Raw genomic sequence first — 10095 nt, 5'->3', positions numbered from 1 at the left:
GATTTATTAGACACTGTGGGGGTCATTCCAACCCTGGCGGTCGGTGTTAAAGCGGCGGTCAAACCGCCAACAGGCTGGCGGTAAAAAAAATGCAATTCCGACCCTGGCGGAAACCGCCAACAGAGACCGCCACTTTAACACACCGCCCGCCACGGCGGGACAAACAAACAGCGCAGCGGTCACCGCCAACAGACAGGCCGGAGACAATGTATCGCCCACCCTATCACAACCCACCAATCCGCCACCTTTTCCGGGGCGGTAGCCCCGCCGATAAAAACACGGCGGAAACAGCCATTTCAAACAGAAAACGCTCACCTCCATACACCCCACGAGGAATCTGGACAGCATGGAACCCAAACTACACATCCTACCAGCCATTGTCTTCCTGCTCCTCTACCAGGAGCACGAACGCCGGCACAGAAGACAACAGTGAGTACTGCACCTACGACACAGGGGAGGGGGAGGCAAAAAATTACGGGGACACACATATGCGACACACCCACCCTCACCCTCTACAACACACACATCAATGCATAGCAACACATCACAGTTACACCCCCAAACACCCCGGAAGAATGCAAAGGCAAAAGGAAATGATTATAAATATAGAATTATATTGTAAGACTGAGTATAAAATATATCACACATCTATAACTTTATATACATAAATTGTCCAGTCCGATATGTCTATCAGCCATTGTTCATGGGCCACTGGGCCAAAACACATGGGCAAAGCACACACAGGATACCTGCCTCCAACAGAGAGAACACTGCAGGGGCATCAGATAGGAAAACTACAGGCACCTCAGGGGGAAGGGAAGGGGGGGGCACCTCAGCCAGATGAGTCCACGACGCCAGATCCACGAGGGGCCTCCATGGCCACTGTGCCATCCTGGGGAGTGCAAAGCCACAGTCTCACAAGTCTCTACAGTGGGTGGGTTGCCCACTGTGCCATCCTGGGGAGTGCAAAGCCACAGTCTCTCAAGTCTCTACAGTGGGTGGCTTGCCCACTGCCATATCCTGGGGAGTGCAAAGCCACAGTCTCTCAAGTCTCCACAGTGGGTGGCTTGCCCACTGCCATATCCTGGGGAGTGCAAAGCCACAGTCTCTCAAGTCTCTACAGTGGGTGGGTTGCCCACTGCCATATCCTGGGGAGTGCAAAGCCACAGTCCCTCAAGTCTCTACAGTGGGTGGGTTGCCCACTGTGCCATCCTGGGGAGTGCAAAGCCACAGTCTCTCAAGTGGATAACAGTCTCCACTGGTACTGGAGGGGGACTAGTGCCCAGAGTGCTTCGTGCAGCCCTGCCCGACACAGATGCGGGCCTGCCCCTTCCGCCAATGGGCCAGCGGTGCTTGAGATGAAGGGCCCAGTTCAGCGGTGCTTGAGACGGCGGTGCCCAGCGGAGCAGTGCTTGAGATGAAGGGCCCAGCGGAGCAGTGCTTGAGATGAGGGGCCCAGTTCAGCGGTTCCTGAGACGGCGGTGCCCAGCGGAGCGGTGCTTGAGATGAAGGGCCCAGCGGAGCGGTGTTTGAGATGAAGGGCCCTGTTCAGCGGTGCTTGAGATGAAGGGCCCAGTTCAGCGGTTCCTGAGACAGCGGTGCCCAGCGGTGCCCAGCGGAGCGGTGCTTGAGATGAAGGGCCCTGTTCAGCAGTGCTTGAGATGAAGGGCCCAGTTCAGCGGTTCCTGAGACGGCGGTGCCCAGCGGAGCGGTGCTTGAGATGAAGGGCCCAGCGGAGCGGTGCTTGAGATGAGGGGCCCTGTTCAGCGGTGCTTGAGATGAAGGGCCCAGTTCAGCGGTTCATGAGACGGCGGTGCCCAGCGGAGTGGTGCTTGAGATGAAGGGCCCAGCGGAGCGGTGCTTGAGATGAAGGGCCTTGTTCAGCGGTGCTTGAGGTGAAGGGCCCAGTTCAGTGGTTCCTGAGACGGCGGTGCCCAGCGGAGCGGTGCTTGAGATGAAGGGCCCAGTTCAGCGGTTCCTGAGACGGCGGTGCCCAGCGGAGCGGTGCTTGAGATGAGGGGCCCTGTTCAGCGGTGCTTGAGATGAAGGGCCCAGTTCAGCGGTTCCTGAGACAGCGGTTCCCAGCGGAGCGGTGCTTGAGATGAAGGGCCCTGTTCAGCGGTGCTTGAGATGAAGGGCCCAGTTCAGCGGTTCCTGAGACGGTGGTGCCCAGCGGAGCGGTGCTTGAGATGAAGGGCCCAGCGGAGCGGTGCTTGAGATGAGGGGCCCTGTTCAGCGGTGCTTGAGATGAAGGGCCCAGTTCAGCGGTGCTTGAGATGAAGGGCCCAGTTCAGCGGTTCCTGAGACGGCGGTGCCCAGCGGAGCGGTGCTTGAGATGAAGGGCCCAGCGGAGCGGTGCTTGAGATGAAGGGCCCAGCGGAGCGGTGCTTGAGATGAAGGGCCTTGTTCAGCTGTGCTTGAGATGAAGGGCCCAGTTCAGCGGTTCCTGAGACGGCGGTGGCCAGCGGAGCGGTGCTTGAGATGAAGGGCCCAGTTCAGCGGTTCCTGAGACGGCGGTGCCCAGCGGAGCGGTGCTTGAGATGAGGGGCCCTGTTCAGCGGTGCTTGAGATGAAGGGCCCAGTTCAGCGGTTCCTGAGACGGCGGTGCCCAGCGGAGCGGTGCTTGAGATGAAGGGCCCAGCGGAGCGGTGCTTGAGATGAGGGGCCCTGTTCAGCGGTGCTTGAGATGAAGGGCCTTGTTCAGCGGTGCTTGAGATGAAGGGCCCAGTTCAGCGGTTCCTGAGACGGCGGTGCCCAGCGGAGCGGTGCTTGAGATGAAGGGCCCAGTTCAGCGGTTCCTGAGATGGCGGTGCCCAGCGGAGCGGTGCTTGAGATGAAGGGCCCAGTTCAGCGGTTTCTGAGACTGCAGTGCCCAGCGGAGCGGTGCTTGAGATGAAGGGCCCAGCGGAGCGGTGCTTGAGACAGCGGTGCCCTGTTCAGCGGTGCTTGAGACGGCCGTGCCCTGTTCAGCGGTGCTTGAGATGAGTGTCCTGGTCAGCGGATCCGGCCCAGGCATGGATGTCACTCACCACCTGACATGTGGCTGGTGGGGCCTTCCTGCCCATCTGTCTGGTGGCTTGCGGGGCCCTCCTGGGCTGCAGTACCGGGCCTGTGTGTGTCCTCCTGCACACCTGGGATGGGGCTGGTGGGGCCCTCCTGGCCAGCTGGCCTGCTGCCAGACTTGTCTGGCGTGCTGCCCTTCCCACCCTTCCCTGCACGCTTGTGGCCCTTTCCCACCTTTGGCGGTGTGCCAGGTGGCACCTGACTTCCTGCCGGAGCCAATGTAGGGATTTTTGTCCCTGGGGTCTTTGGTCGCTCGCTGGCAATCTTAGGATGCTTTTCCGGTGGTGGGCTGGCCGTGCCTTGGCTCCTAGCTGAACTGGATGCCCTTGAGGGTGGGGGACTCCACAGTCCATGGACAACAGTCTTCACTGGTCCCGGTTTTGTGGTGGCTGAGGTGCTGATTGGAGTCTTATGAGATGGACGGAGTGGGGGAGTTGTAGGAAAGAGGTCAAGTTTGGAAAGGAAAAGCAATTTGGAAAGAGAGGGACGGGTAGGTGTAGTGGGTATGGGAGTGGAGGAAGAGGATGTGGTTGTAGGAATGTGAAGTCTGGTGTCTTTGGGTGCAGGTGCTTGGGCTGGAGGCTGTCGTGAGGTGGATGGCTGTTGGGTGGGTGGCTGCCTGCGTTTGTGTAGTTTGGAGGAGGGGGTGACAGACACACTTGGAGAGGACACAGGGGACGTGTAAATGGAAGTGGGGGTAGTGACTGCACGTGTGCGGAGTGCTCTGGTGGGTGTGCTGGTGATGGACGTAGTGGCTGAAGATGTTGTGCATGCAAGTGTGAGTGGAGACGTCACAGGGAGGGAGGAGGGAGACGAGCAGGAGGGGGACACAGTGGAGGCAGTGGCTGTTGGTATGTCTGCATGTGAATGTTGCTTGTGTGAATGCTTGTGTGATATGTGGTGCTTATGTCTGGATGAGCTACCCTTGGGTGCTGAGGTGTGTGCAGGCTGGTCTGTAGGTGTGTCTGGAATAGGCAGAGGTACAGGGAATTGGGTCTGGGTGGAGGAAGTTGGAGGGGGGAGGCTAGAGACAGGGACAATTGCTGCTGTCAGTGCTGAGGCCAGAGTGTTGAACGATTGCTGATGGGCAGCCTGACCCGAATGAATGTCCTCCAGGTATGCATTACTCTGGTGCACCTCTCTTTGTACACCCTAGATGGCATTCAAAAGGGTAGACTGCTCAACAATGATGGTCCTTAGGAGGTCAATGACCTCCTCACTGAGGGCAGCAGGGGCGACAGGGGCAGGGCCTGAGGTGCCTGGGGCGAAGGAGATGCCCACCTTCCTGGGTGAGCGGGCACGGGGAAAACGCTGAGGGGCTGCTGGGAGGGCGGTGCTGGTGCGCTGGGTGGTGGCTGTACCTGTTGTTGCGGGGGGCACGGATGTTGCCGCCACCACAAGGGAGCTCCCTTCAGAGGACGAGTCGCTGTCACTGACATCAGCACGAGTCCCCACTGTGGAGCTCCCCTCGCCCTCCGTCTCACTGGTGAAATCCGAGTCAGTTGCATGGCCCGCCATGGCCATGTGAGATGCAGCTCCCTCGTGCTCCGATGCCACTTCTCCTCCGCCTCATGATGCTAATGCACACATGAACAGGAAGACCACAAAAAAGGGGGGGAGGAGAAATAAAGACATGTTGAGTGCATGGAATACCGCTACCGTTGGTGGACAAGACAGACACAGAAGCCCCCTGCACTATGCCGTGCACTTGGGGTCCACTACGCAATCCGTGGGACATGGCCTTGCCGATCTCACCTTGCCGCTGCCTCCCTGCGGCCCCGCCCCCCTTGCGACCCCATTCGCCGCTCCCTCCCGCCTCCCGCTTCCCAGCTGCTCCTCCCTCCCCCCTCCCTTCTTAATGGCTGGCGCTGCGCGTCGCGAGTGAGCGACCTCTGACTTGCCTTGGGTCTAGAGCTCGCCCCCCACGTCCGCAGCACCAACCTGCTGTCTCCTGCCTCTGACCCCTGCCCACGCTGCTGCTAGCGTGTTCGAGGCCCTCCTCCACCCGCAGGCATCCTCCTGCGCCTCATCCCTGGTGTCTAGTGGGCTCTAGTAAGCTTCACTTGACCCGTGTGCCGCTTTCCGCCGTCCTGTAAGTGTTTTTTGTATATTTTCAGCGCCTTGCCTTCTTGCGCTACTGCCCCGTCGTGCCCCTTCTGATTGTGCCGCTTTCCGCCGTCCTGTAAGTGTTTTTGTATATTTTCAGCGCCTTGCCTCCTTGCGCTTCTGCCCCCGTTGTGCCCCTCTGACTGCTGTACCCCGATTGTATTTTGTGACATTAGTGTATTTTTGTGACTGTTTTTCAAATTGTGCCCGACTTTTTTGTGCCTTGTTTTTCTTGTTTTCGTCCCTTGGGCGCTCCCCCTTGCCGATCTCACCTTGCCGCTGCCTCCCTGCGGCCCCGCCCCCCTTGCGACCCCATTCGCCGCCGCCTCCCGCCTCCCAGCTGCTCCTCCCTCCCCCCTCCCTTCTTAATGGCTGGCGCTGCGCGTCGCGAGTGAGCAACCTCTGACCTGCCTTAGGTCTAGAGCTCGCCCCCCACGTCCGCAGCACCAACCTGCTGTCTCCTGCCTCTGACCCCCACCCACGCTGTTGCTAGCGTGTTTGAGGCCCTCCTCCACCCGCAGGCATCCTCCTGCGCCTCATCCCTGGTGTCTAGTGGGCTCTAGTAAGCTTCACTTGACCCGTGTGCCGCTTTCCGCTGTCCTGTAAGTGTTTTTTGTATATTTTCAGCGCCTTGCCTCCTTGCGCTTCTGCCCCCGTCGTGCCCCTTCTGATTGTGCCGCTTTCCACCATCCTGTAAGTGTTTTTTGTATATTTTCAGCGCCTTGCCTCCTTGCGCTTCTGCCCCCGTTGTGCCCCTCTGACTGCTGTACCACGATTGTATTTTGTGCCATTAGTGTATTTTTGTGACTGTTTTTTAAATTGTGCCCGACTTTTTTGTGCCTTGTTTTTCTTGTTTTCGCCCCTTGGGCGCTCCCCCTTGCTGATCTCACCTTGCCGCTTCCTCCCTGCGGCCCCGCCCCCCTTGCGACCCCATTCGCCGCTCCCTCCCGCCTCCCGCCTCCCAGCTGCTCCTCCCTCCCCCCTCCCTTCTTAATGGCTGGCGCTGCACGTACGCGCAGCGGACGCGCCGCTGGCGTGCCAGAGGCAAGCCCGTTTGTGCCCATCCGCACCTGGACCGCGCCCAGCGCCACCCCCCCTGGTCCTCACGCCCCCGCACCCCCTGCCTCCGATACTCGCCCAGCGAACTCCTCACCCTCAACCCTGGCCCCTCCACAGAGTGCTTCCAGGCCACCCCGAAGCACACCAAAGGACCTTTTTCCTGCCGCACCTGCAACTTCTCCTGCAACAGAACAACGAAGCCAGCAACAACCAACACAAACCACCTACACTGCATCCTCCTCAACACACGCTCCGCACGAAAACACGCCATTGAGCTCTGGGACCTGCTCGACACCACCGCCCCAGACGTGGCCTTCCTGACTGAAACCTGGTGGAACGACTCCTCGGCCCCTGACATCGCCATCGCCATCCCTGACGGATACAAGATCACCAGAAGAGATCGCACCAACGGAATCGGCGGAGGAATAGCCATCGCCCACAAATCTACCCTCAAGATCCACACCCACACGGACGATACCCTCAAGACTGCCGAACACCTCCACTTTCAGATCTACACGGACCCCAACACTACCCTCAGAGGAACCCTCATATACCGCCCTCCAGGACCAAGAGCCCCCTTCAGCAACACCGTCTCCGACCTCGCAAGCACCCACGCCCTCGCCTCTCCAGACTACATCCTCCTGGGAGATCTAAACTTCCACCTGGAGAACAACAATGACGCCAACTCCGCATCACTGACCACCAACCTCTCCAACCTTGGACTCCGTCAACTGGTCAACACTCCCACCCACATCGCCGGACACACCCTTGACCCACTCTTCACTTCAAGCAACCACATCTCATTCAGCCACACCTCCGAACTCCACTGGACCGACCATCACTGCGTACATTTCACCTTCAAGAAAAACACCGAACACCACCGCACCTCTCTACCGCCTCACCGCCGCTGGGGAAAAGTCACCGAAGATCAACTAGCCAGCACCCTCGCCAAAAACCCACCACCCAACCCCACCGACCCGGACTCCGCCACCATCAACCTCCATCAATGGATCCTCAACTGCGCCAACATCCTAGCTCCACTCAAGAGACCCACAGCCAACCAAGAAAAGAAAAAACCAGCCTGGTTCACAGACGAACTGACCACCTCCAAACGCACCTGCCAGAAACTCAAGAAAAAATGGATCCTCGAGCGCACACCCGACAACCTTGCTACCCTCAAGGAAGCCAACCGCGAACACCATCAACTGATCCGACTCGCCAAGCGATCCCACTTCACAGAACGCCTCAACAACAACGCTCACGACTGCAAAGAACTCTTCTGCATAGTGAAGGAACTTTCCAACCCCAATTCCAACGTCAACGACGTCCCTCCTTCCCAGGAACTCTGCGACGATCTCTCCACCTTCTTCTACCAGAAAATCGCAGCCATCCACAACAGCTTCAACACCTCACCTCCGCCAGACCCCACCCCCAACAACTCCTCCCACGCCTACCGCATCACCTCCTGGACTCAAGTAGACGACGCCGAAACCCGAAAGACCATGAACTCCATTCACTCAGGATCTCCCGCTGACCCCTGCCCACATCACGTATTCAACAAAGCCGACGCCACCATCACCCCCAAACTCCGCAAGATCATCAACCTCTCCTTCAACACCGCCACCTTCCCGGACAGCTGGAAGCACGCAGAAATCCAACCCCTCCTCAAGAAACCTAAGGCTGACCTCAACGATCTCAAAAACTTCCGACCGATCTCCCTTCTCCCTTTCACAGCGAAAGTCATCGAGAAGATCGTCAACGCACAGCTCGCCCACTTCCTAGAAGACAACTCCATCCTAGACCCCTCTCAATCTGGGTTCAGATGAAACCACAGCACTGAGACCGCACTCCTCGCCGCCACAGATGACATCAGACAACAAATGGACAACGGCAAAACCTCAGCCCTGATCCTCTTAGACCTATCAGCCGCTTTCGATACAGTCTGCCACCGCACCCTACTAACCCGTCTCCACGAAGCCGGCATCCAAAACAAAGCCCTCAACTGGATCTCATCCTTTCTCTCCGGCAGAACCCAGAGAGTCCGACTCTCACCCTTCCGCTCTGAAGCCACCAACCTCATCTGCGGCGTCCCCCAAGGCTCCTCACTTAGCCCAACGTTGTTCAACGTCTACATGGCCCCCCTCGTACAACTGGCCCACCAACACAACCTCAGCATCATCTCCTACGCCGACGACACCCAGCTCGTCCTCTCCCTGACCAAAGATCCTCTCACCGCCAAAACCAACCTCCACGAGGGACTGAAATCCATCGCCGAGTGGATGAGCAACAGCCACCTGAAACTTAACTCCGACAAGACGGAAGTCCTCATACTCGGGCGCACCCCCTCGGCCTGGAACAACTCTTGGTGGCCCACCACCCTCGGCCCCCCACCCACCCCAGCCAGCCACGCACGAAACCTCGGCTTCATCCTCGACTCTGCTCTCACCATGTCCAAACAGGTCAACGCTGTCTCCTCTTCCTGTTTTAACACCCTCTGCATGCTCCGCAGGATCTTCAAGTGGATTCCAACAGGAACCAGAAAGACGGTGACCCAAGCCCTCGTCAGTAGCAGACTCGACTACAGCAACGCACTCTACACAGGAATCCCAACAAAAGACATCAAATGACTCCAACGCATCCAGAACGCATCCGCCCGCCTGATCCTTGTCATACCCCGCCGGTGTCACATCTCCCCCCACCTGAAGGACCTCCACTGGCTCCCCGTGGACAAGAGGATCACCTTTAAACTCCTCACCCACGCACACAAGGCACTACACAACACCGGACCCACCTACCTGAACTCCAGACTCAACTTCTACGTTCCCTCACGCCAACTACGCTCTGCCAACCTTGCCCTCGCCACCGTCCCCCGAATCCAGCGCAAGACCTCTGGCGGCAGATCCTTCTCCTACCTCGCCGCCAAGACCTGGAACTCTCTCCCCACCTCACTACGCCAGACCCAGGACCTCCTCATCTTCAGGAGACTCCTCAAGACATGGCTCTTCGAACGATAGCAGCAGCACCCCCGCCCCCCAGCGCCTCGAAACCCTAACGGGTACATAGCGCGCTTTATAAATCTATTGATTGATTGATTGGCCTACAAGCCTATGGACGACAACTGCACACATAGATGACACAGGGCCATGGATACCTGTACTTGGCACCCTACAGAGGTGGGGGGCGGGGCACAGGGCCATGCCTTACGGAGGGGCCTAGCCTACAGAAATCGCCCTGGCCTAGGGATAAACACAGCCCTCCTCCCCCACCCAGACACCTCCACTGCGTGCAAAGTCAGCAGAATGTATTTGTACTCACCCCCTTGTGTCTGCTGTGATGTCCTCACGCGCCCATCCAAATCGGGGTAGGCCACCGCCAGGATCCGGGACATCAGGGGGTCAAATGACGACTGGCACCCCTCCTACGTTGGGAGGCCATCCCCAGCTGAGCCTCCGCCGTCTTCCTGCTCCAGCGTCGGATGTCCTCCCACCTCTTCCGGCAGTGGGTGCCCGTCTGTTGTGGACCCCTAGGGTCCGGACGTCCTTGGCGATGGCACGCCAAATCGCGACTTTCTGGTGGGCGCTGACCTATGTGACATGTACAGGGAGAGAAAAATTGTCATCACCTTCTGCATGCTCGATGTGAGTGGCCCCCCATCCCCACCCTTGCCATGTGGCACATGCTCTCATCTGTCGTTTGATGCATGCCTCAATCGCTCCCCTCCCCACCATCTTTCATCCACCCCACTCAACCCAGGCATTGCCCACTAAGCATGGTCCCAGTGTACTTACCTGTTGGTCTGGAGGACCGTAGAGTAGCGCATACTGGGGGAGGACCCCATCCACAAGTTTCTCCAACTCCTCCGCAGTG

Source organism: Pleurodeles waltl, chromosome 5 (genome assembly GCF_031143425.1).
Source record: "Pleurodeles waltl isolate 20211129_DDA chromosome 5, aPleWal1.hap1.20221129, whole genome shotgun sequence".
NCBI lineage: Eukaryota > Metazoa > Chordata > Amphibia > Caudata > Salamandridae > Pleurodeles > Pleurodeles waltl.
This window is presented reverse-complemented; position numbering follows the sequence as displayed.